A 12,609-nucleotide genomic window follows, 5' to 3' on the forward strand; every position below is an offset into this window, starting at 1 on the left:
TTCTGGTGAAGTGTGGAATGGAAAGGGAACATAAAGCAAGACGACACGGATGGGCATCACCTGGGAAATCCAGCAGTCCGCTCCATCAGATGCCCACAAGGTAGTATTTACCTTGATGGGCCTTGCAGACTCTGATACCCGATTCTCATTGACTGGACCCAGGAATGCAGACTCATGCTAACAAAACTCACAAGACACTGATGTATTAAAAAAAGAAGGCGACTTTATTATTTACAGTGAACAACAGAAGAATCAGGCGTACTGAATCTGCATCAGTCTGTACCAGCCTGATAGTGAATTATCTCCTTGGGAAGGCAAATTACCAGAGGGAAGCTCGGTGCGCATGGAAGCAGAGCAAGTGGAGTTAATTATGCAGGATTCCAGTGCAAAATGGCATGAGGCTCTGCAGCTCTGTACCACAGGGTTATCCACCTGCCAGGCAGGTTGGATGCTTGCCTCAACCTGGCAGGTGCTACTGGTCAGACAGTGCTTTGTTAGGTATCATGACAATTACATTAATAGCTTTTCTTTTTCTCTGCTTTGGAGACAGAGAAAATGCTCTTCTGATGGACATTTTATATGTTTGTGTGTTTTAAAGATGTCAATACCCTCAATTAGGTTGCAGTCAAATCTTTCTGCCCAAGGAGTCTTTATGTCTCGTAAGATCACATTGCCTCTCTTGGCTTTAATCTATTAGCTGTTCATTTCTTAGTTTAATTTTCAGAGAGTATTTTCATTTTCCAGCTTTCTGGGATCAAGAGGGGCACCACATGGCGGACTCCACATTTGCCTACAGGTTCCACAAAGTGTCAGTTAAATTCAAATCGACCTGTATTCACTGTGCCAACTTTACGCCCACTGCTGTGCCAGATGCAAAATAATATTCAAAAGTATAACAAGAGCCTCTAAGGAAACATATCTACTAGACACCTACAGTCCTAAGTTCTTCTTAAGGTACACTTTTCATTCATTTTTCACTAGCGTTTATAGATCCTCTCCTATATACCAGGAGTAACTAGATATAAGAAATACAAAGATAAAAATTGTCTTGTTCCCTTTAAGAGCTTACAGTCTAGCAAAGGAACAAGACATTAAAAAAAAAAAAAAAAAAAGGTACTTTGTCAAGTGGTATGGAGCCTGGTGGAAAGCATACTTTTATATATAAGGGCAGAGACAGAAGCCATATTTTTTTAAAAATCTATTTCTAAAAAATACTAAATAATGATTATTTTAAAAATGTAACAACAGTGGTTTGAAGCACAAAGTGTAATAAGTTCCTTTCTCGCTTCTTCTCCACCCCTATTCTACCTCTCAAGGTTGTCTTCAGTAGTTGGAGAATACTCTTTCACATCTTTTTCTCTGTATTTGAAAAGCGTACACACACACAAACTTTTGCATCCCCCCAAAACACATATTTTTACACATAAACATAAATTTCTATATTTTATCAATGCGTGAAATTTATATATTACACATTCTATTTATATAATATACACACACATGCACATATGCATTTATGTAATATACACACGTGTGAGATCATATTATTGTTTTATAACTTGTTCTTTTATGTTTAATTTTTTGTTATAAATTATAACATGTATACAGAAAAGTACACAAAACAAATACGCTAAGTTTGAAAAATAAATTACCCCACAGAGCTCCCACCAGCTCAATAAACAGAGAATTCTGAGTACCCCAGAAACTCTGCACTGCCCCCAAAATCATTACGCTAAATTTTATGTTAGCCATTTACAAGCTTTCTGTGTAGTTTTACTACCCACGAGGCAGGCAAAGTCCAAATTTGCCTGGATCAGCAAATGTCCTCAGGGTAAAAGCAGCTTTAGTTCTCTAAAGAACTCTCGCTGAACTCTTGCTTTTCCTTATGGTTCCTTAGATTTTCAGGCCTTTGCTGCTCTGAGGATGTTTTCTTATACATATTCAACAGTTTCAATAATTTTCAGCAAGATAATTGTTCAAATAACTTAGCCATATTTCCAGTAACAAAAATTGGTGTCACTTCTCAATTTCTTCCTGTGTTACAGGTTCTATGTATAAATGTAGATTCTTATCTACTAGATCCTAACTCCTTAGGGGTTATGAGAAGTAAACATCTTGGATTTCCCACAGCATGAATAGTGAAATATGCAATAAATGCACAAAGACCAAAGAGTAAAGGAATGGAAAAGAGAATGGATGTGTAATTACTCCTGCCCTTGAGGAGTTTCCATTTTCTTTTTGCGAGGGAAGATGAGATGTATATGTATAAAACAATTTGACATGAAACAATTTGAGGCAATAAAGAGGTATGTTTAAATGAAATCACTTATATTCACTGACATGAAGAGATTTCCAAGATATATTGTTAAGTGGGGAAAAAAAAGCTGTAGGATGGTGTAGGTGCATAAAATGTATCTAAATCTATAGCTATCTCCATGTGTGTAAATAGGTGTGTGTGTGTGTGTGTGTGTGTATATGTGCCTGTGCATATTCTTGCTTATACACAGAAATACGACCGTAAAGACACATTACAGTGGTTACTTCTATAGACTGGAATTGGGAAGCCAGGAGTGATCTTTTCACTTTCAAATATCCTATATAATATTTTTACGTGAAGCATATATTACTTTTATAGTTAGGGGAAAATTTTTAAATTCTATTCAAGGGCAAACATATCCGACAAAGGGTATCAAGAACTAAAAACAGCCAGGAAGACAGACATTATTGGGGAAGGCTTCTTTGAAAAGGTAGGACTTGAAATAGGTCCTGCAGGACTGGTAGAGTTTAAGTTAGAGGGCAGGAGTGGGGGGAAAGTGGGCTTGGTGAACAAGAGTTGTGCTGTGAGCAGACATCAGGGGAGAAATTACAATGGCACCCAGAGAGGACCGTAAGGAAGTGCATTCACCTGGCTAAAGCTAACTCCAGTTTACATTGAGAGGTAGGATTAAATGGATGTAGAGCCAGGGCATAAAATGTGGAACGTCATTAATATTAAGAGTTTAAAATTGGCTTGATGGGAAACAGAAGTCATTACAGGTTACTTTATGAAGTAGTAATATGAGATACTCTTAACCTCATGGAGTAGTTTGTGTAGAATGAAATCAAACGTGAAACATCCCTGGTAATTTGTAAAGTGCTAGATCAGTAACTATTGGTTTTACTAAGTAAGTTATTAAATTAAGAGTCCCATTTTAGGGAGACCATCTTGGTATTCTTGCACAGAATGCATTACAGGGGGAGAAAGACTCAGAGCAAGGAGATTGCTTAGCAGTATCATATACTTGAAAGAGCTTACCCAGTTTACACAATCTGAAAAATGCAGATAACTGTCCTACCTCACAGGACTGTTTTAAGAATTAAATGTACATACAATGGCATGGTCAAAATGGATCAGTTCATTTCTTCTCAAATGCTATTATTGTCCAGATGTACATTGATAAAGATCAGAACTGATGCCCTGGTCGTGGGAATGGAAAAGATAGAGCCAGGAGATTTTTCTAAATAAGTAATCAATAACGATCTATTTATTGGATGTAGAGAATGAAAGAGGAAAAGATAAAGACGACTTCTTGGTTTCCATCAGGGAAGACTGGCAGAATGGTGATGTCCCTGATAGAAACTGACCTAGATCTGCCATCTACAACATTTTTGGAGTTGTGACACTCTTACCATGTGAGTTTCACCTCCTCCATCTCTCTGTCACTCTCAACCCACAACCCTCCCCACTTGGGTGTAAGGCAACCTCCTTGTATTAGTACAAATACGGCTTGAAATACTTTAAAATAAAAGTGCATTTATATTCATTTTATTTTGGAAAATTTTTTTCAAGAACACATAAAAACCTCAAAACAATTGAGACATGCAAAGTTTCTGACTATTCAATGGTTGCAGTGGGCAAAACTTAGCAATACCTTGTTCAAAATCAAAACAAACTCTACATTTGACTTTAAGGAAGAAAAATTCTAGGCAAATAAAATTTGACAGAATTAAATATCTTTAGGGTTTAAAATTATGTGGATTTGTATTTTTATCATATTAAGTCCCAAATCACAAAATTATGAAAATCAAGAAAAGATCAATATAAACTAATATAAGTGATGCTTTAAAAATTCTTTTCTTCCAAGTGGATTTTAACTGCTGAGTGGCATGTTATAACCCTGGGCTGTAAGTCTTAAAGCAGAGTTTATTATAGTTTTAACAGTATTCCAAAAGTTTCAGCTGGATACTTTTTGTTGCCTAGCTAGAGGTCAAAAGCTTGAGGATTATTACATGATAGAAAACAAAACTTCAAAAAACTTAAAGTGACCTGTCATACTTCAGACTCTTTACTTTGCTGTAAGGTCACATTTCTGAGGAAGATGACAGAGTTGGTGATTGTGTAACTAAGCCTCCAGAACTACTTACAACTCTGGAATGTGATCATTGTTTTGCAATGGAGTTGGTCACCATCGTATGAAAATCTTGAGAAATAAAATATCTTGTTTACCTGCTAGTTCCTGTCAGAGAATAGCTCATTCACACACGGTACCACAGTACTTTAGTCTAAACTCCCAACCTGCACTGCTTGGTACTAATGATTCTATTTTAAAAGAATGTTAAGAATATTTCTACATACTTGAAAAGGTAAACAAAAGAGGGAGGAGGGTGGGGGAAGAGAGAGGAATGGGAGAGAAGAAAAGAAATGCATCTTTGCTTCACAGTAACGTGGCAAGGGGGAGATAGGAGAGGATGCAGATGAAACGAAATTGGCTCAAGCTGCTACCGCGTGGTTGAAGGTAGAGCTGAGTGCACAGAAGCCCATCTTCTGTGTCTACTTTGTATGTTGAACAGTTCCATAATAAAAAGTTTAAAAAAAAAAAAGAAAAGGCACATACTTAATTTTTGAAGATTGTCTCCTAACTTTTTACCTAAAAAGGGATAATACAGTACTATTAATATAGTACTGCAATAAATATGTCATCTTTAGAACACTGATTTAAGATTTCAAGAGTTCCTGAGGCTTATCTGCCCAACAATAACAAAATTTATGCCAGATAATAATCCTTGTTCTGCACATCATACTTACATAAAGCACTCTCACATCCATTATCTCAGCTGCTCTTCACACTAACACTCTGAGATCTGGCGGGTAACATTCTAATTTATGAAAAATACAAGGCTCAGAGAAGTTAAGTGAATTTCGTGTCTTTCTTTCATTCATTCCACAAACATTTACTAAACACCTGTGTCAGGCAGATCTGTCCTAGGTATTAGGAACTAAAAGACAAAGAAAATGCGATTCCTTTTTTCAAGCGGACAGATTTATAAAACAATTAAATGACGATGTGATTCACGCTACAATGAAGTGTTTTTCAAAACAGGATTTTAACTATGACCTACAGTAAGAAATACATTTTACATTACAAACCCAGGATACACAAACATGTTTAAGCGAAACAGAAGTTTTATGAAACACTACTCTTCCTATACATGATTCACACTGTGGTATTTTTTAATCTACCCTATTCAGTATCTTTTCTTTTTAAATAAAATCCTGGTCACGACCTTTTACAATTGGGTTGCTGCTTAGAACATTTCATTATTCATTAGTGGGTGTGTCCTACAGTGTGCAAAAGTGTCAGGATGAGTATGATCAGAGTTCTGTGGCAACACAAAAAGAAACAAAACTGTTCTAGGGAAAGAAAAGGGCCTGAAAGAGGTTAGTCTCTGAGTACTTAACAATATTAAAATGGCAGAACCAGAACAAAGGTCTTAAGAGGCTTTAATCACTTTGCTCTTACAATAATTGTGCTGTTGCACGCTGGCCAAATACAAAGCAGCAACAGACTGTGAACTCACTGAAAAGCTACAGAAACAAGTTGTTTTCTTGAAGGGATGTCAGCAATCATTCATTCATATTTACTAACTCTTCATTATGTGGCACAGCACCTGCTGTCTACTGGATCAGCCTGCTACTACCTGTAAAACAACTATAAACATCCTGAGACTGTAAGGTTTACTCTGTGACTAACAGTCCTAAATATTTGTTTTCTCAAAAATTCTCTGGAAGAAAGACTTAAAAACAAGAGACCAGGATAATATGTGTGAGATGTAAAATCAGTACTGTAATTTTTATCAACCACAAATCTATACTGTGATTTTGTTCAAGGCCTTAATCTTGCACCTCAGTCTCAAAAATTTGCTGTCCGTCCAGGCAGTTGTGTAGCTGCTGTGTACAGAGCTCAGGGAAGAGAAGAGGCAGCAAAAGCACTAATATCTCATGCAGCTGCCCCCTGCTGTCTAACAGAGACAGGGTCAAGATCAGGGAGACCCATCAATTTGATTTTGCTTTGTCATTTCCTCCAATAGGAAGGTTTCCATTTTCAGGTACTTGTTCTGAGAATCTATTTTGCCCAAATGCACCAAAGACTCATTTTGTGAACTTGACCTAGTCTGGCAAGTCCTTTGTGCCTTTTATCCAATAAGCAATAAAAGAGAAAAGGTGCTTTTCCACATCAGCATGTGCTCAGCTTACAGGAGTGCTACTATTCCTCGGGCAGTCAATAAATATTCATCAAGGATACTGATATTGACACTGACCAGAAAATAGACAAAAGGAAGCAAGTTAATTGGATTTCATGAAATGTAGAGGAACTACAGCTGTTTCTCATCCCTACTTCCCCAGAGAGAAACATGGTTTGAATATCAATGATAAAAGATTTTGTTGGCTGACGTATTCGTAATTAAAATCAAACCAAACTGAACCAAACCAAAAACATCAACCAGCATTTGTGCCTTTAATCATATAACTGGAGGGTCTTAGTAAATTGAAAGTATTCTGGGTTAGGCCTTATAGGTATTAACTCAGTAACAGAGCGATGGCCAGAAGGAAATGAGAATTATAGTTTTGAGAAAGTCACTGAAAAGCGTAAGCCATTTGTAAAGACATTCTGAGCTTTGGATGAATCTCTCTGTTTGGAAGACACGTTTAGGGTTGATACCTTTGAATATTCTAAGAAGTCTAAATAGGTGAATGAACTACAGTCTAAAAGACCTTCATGTTTTAGACTACACAAAAGATTTATTTTAAGAATACTCTTTAATTTAGACCACCAAGTATAAGAGTTTCAAAACTCTGTAAATATTTAGTTGAGAATCAAATGATAAAACACTAAAACAATCAACCACCAGAACATAAGCTTGGTATTGTTCTCCTTCTATAATCTTTAGGACTCACTTCCAACTTTGTATGAAGCATCTTCAAGGGACTGCACTACTTCAGGCATCTTGAACCCATCATGTCCAAAACCAAACTCTTAATTCGCTTCTACCCTTTCTTTCCTCCTGCCAACCTCCCAGAACACCCATTCTTCTTAATTAATTCCAGTGATCCCTGAAATGAGTATGCACAAGAAAAATCCACAGGAGAGGGGGTTAAATATTAAAACTTTCATACTGGATTCATGCTCAAAAGTATTTAACTATTTAGAGTATGTGATTTTTAAAAAGTTGAGACAACTAATCTAATCTAGGCCTCCTCACTGCCTTCAGACCATCAGTCTACTAAGGGCTTACATTCTTTCTCAAAATCTCTTCCACTTCTTTTCCTTCCATTTCTACCACCTCTTCAGTAGCTCAGCTTCTCCATGTCTTGCTTGGATTTCTGCAGGAGTCTTCCATCTTGCCTCACTTCTTGCAATATCTTTTTCCAACTCATTCTTCGCTCTGCCACTAGAAGTATCTTCACTAGTCAGATAATATCACTCATTAAAAAAAGAAAAGAAAAAAAGCACTACCTACACAATATTCCAAACACTGGAATGTGGTTTTTACAACTTTCTATACTCTTAGCTCAACCTAGGAAAGTAGTGGGGGAAAAAAGCATGACTTTCAGGCCTAGGTTTGAGTTTTGGCCCTGCATCTTACGAGCTTTGTGACTTTGGGGGAAATCACTTAGGCTTCCTGACCTTTTATTTCCATTTTCGAATGGTGATATTAATAGCTCACAAAACTGTTACGTAAATCAAATGAGATCATCTATGTCTGAGAAGGAACGTAACACAGAGCCAGACACACACTAATCGATCATCAATTGTTTGATCCCTTCGTGCTCTAGGTTCGCTGCTTCTACTGCCCTCTGCCTCGCTCCCATTACACCTGACCCAACGACCCTGGCACATTATACACCAACCCATCTGCAAGACATGTTTCCCTCAAATATGACATACGCTCTCAGGCCCCTGTGGTTCTGATTATATTTTACACCCTCTGCCTCATATGTCCTTTACTGCCGTCTCAAGTGAAATTCTACCCATGCCTCAAGGCCCAGCTCAAATGTCAACTCTTCCAGGAAGTCTTCCCTTTATTCCACTGATCAGAATTAACCACTTTTCCTTCATGTTCTCCCTGCATGCTGCTTACAGCTTTACTTTCGTATTTATTTCTTTGCATTAAAATATTACTATTATATTTGTATTAAATATAAAATTATGTTTACATATGTTACCTGCATGAATTACAAGCTTCTTGAAGGCAGAAAGCATGATTTTCTTCTTTTAATTCTCAGCAATTAACACCTTGTACTGGAAGGGATTTAATAAAGGTCTGCCGATTGAATAAATAAATGTATCACAACATTTCCAAAAGGAGTAAATTTTTACCAGAACAAAACACCAATCACTTGTCTCAACTTTTGAAGTAATTTTTAGAAAACAACTTCTACCTGAAAAATATACTATTATTTAATCTTTACAATACATAAATTAAAAACAAGAAAGAAATGACTTAAAAATGGTAAATTTTTGACATTTCAGACTCAAAGAACAAGATATTATTTTTAAACTATTAAAACTGATAATATCAATTGTCATCCACTGACAGCCTACTAGTGAGTGAATATTAACAGAGGGTAATGATTCAAAGAGGAAAATCATGATACATACATAAATGGAATATTAGACATCAATTAAAAATCATATTTTCAAATACTTAATGAACTCACACTATACTGAGTGAAATAATCAGAACACAAAACGGATCCCAAACTTGCAAGGACATATGTTATAAGAAAAAAAGACTAAGGAAATACAGAAGACATTAATATGTGGTTATCTCCAAGTGGTGGGACTACAGGCAATTTTTAGTCTTTCATATTATCTACATTTTCTACAACCCATACATTTGTAGAGTTAGAAAAGTAGTTTTCAAAAGGATTGAACATCAAGAAATTCTAATTAAAGCTTAACCAGATTTGCAAATACTAAAAAAGTTATTAGCCCAGTAAAAGACCTCCTGCTTCTTAATATTAATTGCAACATATTTGTGTAGACATGATCAAACACCGAGAGTTAATGTTGTAGTTTAGAAAAAGATATTAAGAAAAGTTTTCCTTAATTCTAAACAGAAAGCAGAGTAAGTAAACATTTGACTAGTCATTCAGTAGGCAGGAAAGCACCAGCTCTGGAGGGGGGAGAGACTTGGCTGGCTCCAGCTCAGCCGCTTGTCAGCCGTGCTACTTGCTTTGTCTGAGCTGTAGTCACCCTCTCCACAGATGAGGGAAAATCCCCATGCTTCCTCACGGTTACCTGCAGAACCCATGCGGACACCGTTAAGGAGACCTCTACCTCAATGTCTAGGACATGGAAGGTCCTCTCCTATCTCGCGTCTCACAGATCTGGAGACTGTCCAACCCGATTGGAAGACGGACGAGGATGAGTACAGGGGTTCATTCTGACGTGAAGGGAACCTGAAAGGTTGGTTAGGCTTGCTGGGTAGTAAAGGCTGATTCTAAAAGAGCCCCTGAGTGATTTCGGTGGCACCAGCTGTGGCTGTGAATGCGGCACTCCCTGGTGGACCCCTCTGCAAAGTGGGAGGGGGCCACTAAAAGGAAGTTGATAGAGGTGGGTGAGCGGGTGAAGACAGGGGACTGGGAAGGACACAAATAGATGAGAGAGAGGGAGGAGAGAACAAGTTTTGGAGGGCAGTGCCACTGAAAGGGCAGGGAAAAGAGGAAGCTAAGGGAGAAAGTGGAAATTACCAGATTGTTGAAGAGGGAGGAGGAAGGGGGAGAGAGAAAGTTGTCTCTTCCTCTCCACTGTCTTCCTCCCTAAAGTTTCTCCCCCATTCGTGTTTATTCCTCTGCTTCTCCCTCTTTTCTACGCCCCCCTCAACTTCACTTCCAAAACCACACTTTTATTCTCAAGAGTCACTCCTACTCCCTCTCCGACAAGTGGTATTCCTTTCTCCAGGAGCCAGGAAGTGAAAACCTAGAAAAACACTAGAGTGCACTGCAATGCCCAAACTGGCTTCCCAAACCCTCAAGGTCCCCAAGCATCGAGGATAACATCTAGAACTGACCCCAGCTGCAGGTATGAGGGGGCACACAGCATAGAGAGAGCAGCTGTTCACCTCCCTACTTTCTGTTCCTGGCCACCCCGTGTCCTCATTTGCACTATCTTCAATCACAAAGGATGCACTGTCTTCAATTACAAACGACCCAAGCGAATGTCCCATGATTAGAATTTACTCTCTGATAATTGTATGGTCACCTTCTTTTCCTGGCAACTTTATAAAATGTTATTTTAAAACGTCAGGATCGGACATGTTTCAAACAAAGAACACACAAAGACTGGGCCACGAGAATATTTAGTCAAAAATCATAATGTCCTCAGGGTAGGAATGCATTTATTTCCAAAGTACATCACCTCGACTCCCAATATGTCAGTTTAATGTGCCAAGGAAAAGCTCAAGACAAAATGCTTGATCCTGATTTTCTTGAAGAAAATTTTATGTATTCTTTTTTACAAATAAATATAAAGGTTGTACTGAATCAAAAGTGTAAATAAAGTGTTACATATGTGGGTGCTGAGTGGGGGCAACTTCAGAGACTGAAGGATATACTTTGATAAAACTGGAACAAGTCTATGAAAAAATCATCTTTTGGAAATCATTACTTGAAAAATAAGAAAACGCTAATATTGTACCAGGAAATGCATTCAATCCCTAGTTAAGGTGTGTTATTTTATACCTCACCAAACAGTATGATAACCTGTTTACAACTGCCAAAGGCTGTGCCCTCTCTAGTGAAAACTCAAGTGTCCTTGCAAACAGCTCTGTTCAGCAAATACGTATGACATGCTCCCATGTTAAGAGAACACTTCCTTGTAAAATGTACCAAGAAATAAGAAAGGGAGCATCTTACTAAATAAAAACAAATGTACCCCAAAGCACAATATGAAACAAATATTAACTATCGGGGACCTCCCTGGAGAAACTTCTTCCCTCACTGTACCTTTAGACCCTGCATTGTAGGGGATGCGGGCAAACTACTGGTTATGAGAACAGGGTGGGCCGGTGGTTTTTACTTCTTCCACTTCTCTGGCAGCTCTCAGGAACTGAGACAAAGCCAAGGCAGAAACAAGAGCTGCAGGGCTCTGAATAACTGGTTAGTAGTGTTGACTATAAAAAAGGAATTGTTGGGTTTGAGGTGAATGGAGTTGAAGGGACAGAAGAAGGTTGTCAGAGAGCTTAAAAGAGCCGCAAGATGAGAAGCAGCACTGCCTTCCATTGAAGGAAAAGGCTTTCCTGTTAGCTGAGTTTTTTCCAGGCACTGCCCCATGGTGCCTCTCTGAACGGCAGAAACCAACACTGGTTTAAGAGCTGATTTTAGTCTCTGAGGTAATGTGAAAGAACATTAGGTTCTCAGACTCAGCTCATTTTAGGGATTAGCACATATAGCCTAAGAAAGGTAATGCTGGGTAAGCAGTCAACCTCTCTCAGATGTAGCCCACTTATGAAGCCACTTCGTTCTAGCAATAGATTTTAGCAAAAGTACTCCAAAACAATCACTAATTTAAAAAAAAAAAAAATCTCACAAAAGAGATCATATCATCACTGGTGTGCTGACTTCCCGTTTTCTCCTACTTCTAAAGAGTTCTTTCTTTTTCCTCAACAAAGCCAGTCAACAAGAGGCAGTTTACGTAATGGCTAAGGGCATGGACTCTGAAGCCAGATTTTCTGGGTTTGAATCACGAATATGAAGTTGGGCAAATTGCTCAACTCAATATCCTCAATATCCTACTCTGTAAAATGGAGATGATACCACCACCCAACTCACAGCACCTTGAACAGGGCTGGCTACACAGGGAATACTCAAAGAAGGTCAATGATTGTCTCTGGTTTAAAAAAAAATGTTACTACTGCAAGGTAACAACATCCTTGTACCTAGAATTTAAAAAAAAAAAAAAAAGCATATGACTAATGTATTTAATAACTTGTACACCTGCCTTTCCAAGTTAAGAATGTACTTCTTGAAGGCTTACTAATTTTTTGTGTCAAATATCTCACAGTTTCCAGCATATAATAAGAGATCATAAATGTCTGAGTACAGGAATGAATGAAAGAAAAGGAACAAAGCTTTGTGGATCAAATAAGGCTGTAATATTTGCCGTATAAATAAATTCAGATCTAGTGAGCTTTTAGTAAGTGCCTACTTTATGCTAGACCCTGAGCGAAGTCTTTATGTTGTTTTAATTAATACATTTCTATGGAAAAAGACACATCTATGTAACTGCATAATAACAGAGTGGCTACTGGGCTGTGCTGAGACTCATTTAGACTAGGCCCTTTCAG

General features: G+C 37.9%; 1 protein-coding gene across 6 annotated transcripts in view; it reads right to left on the reverse strand.

Annotated features, from left to right (window-relative positions):
- The window catches only part of NSMCE2 (NSE2 (MMS21) homolog, SMC5-SMC6 complex SUMO ligase), a 243,482-nt gene that overhangs the window by 124,624 nt on the left and 106,249 nt on the right, over positions 1–12,609 (reverse strand). The window lies entirely within an intron of this gene.

The sequence above is a fragment of the Balaenoptera ricei genome, chromosome 17, assembly GCF_028023285.1.
Source record: "Balaenoptera ricei isolate mBalRic1 chromosome 17, mBalRic1.hap2, whole genome shotgun sequence".
Lineage (NCBI taxonomy): Eukaryota > Metazoa > Chordata > Mammalia > Artiodactyla > Balaenopteridae > Balaenoptera > Balaenoptera ricei.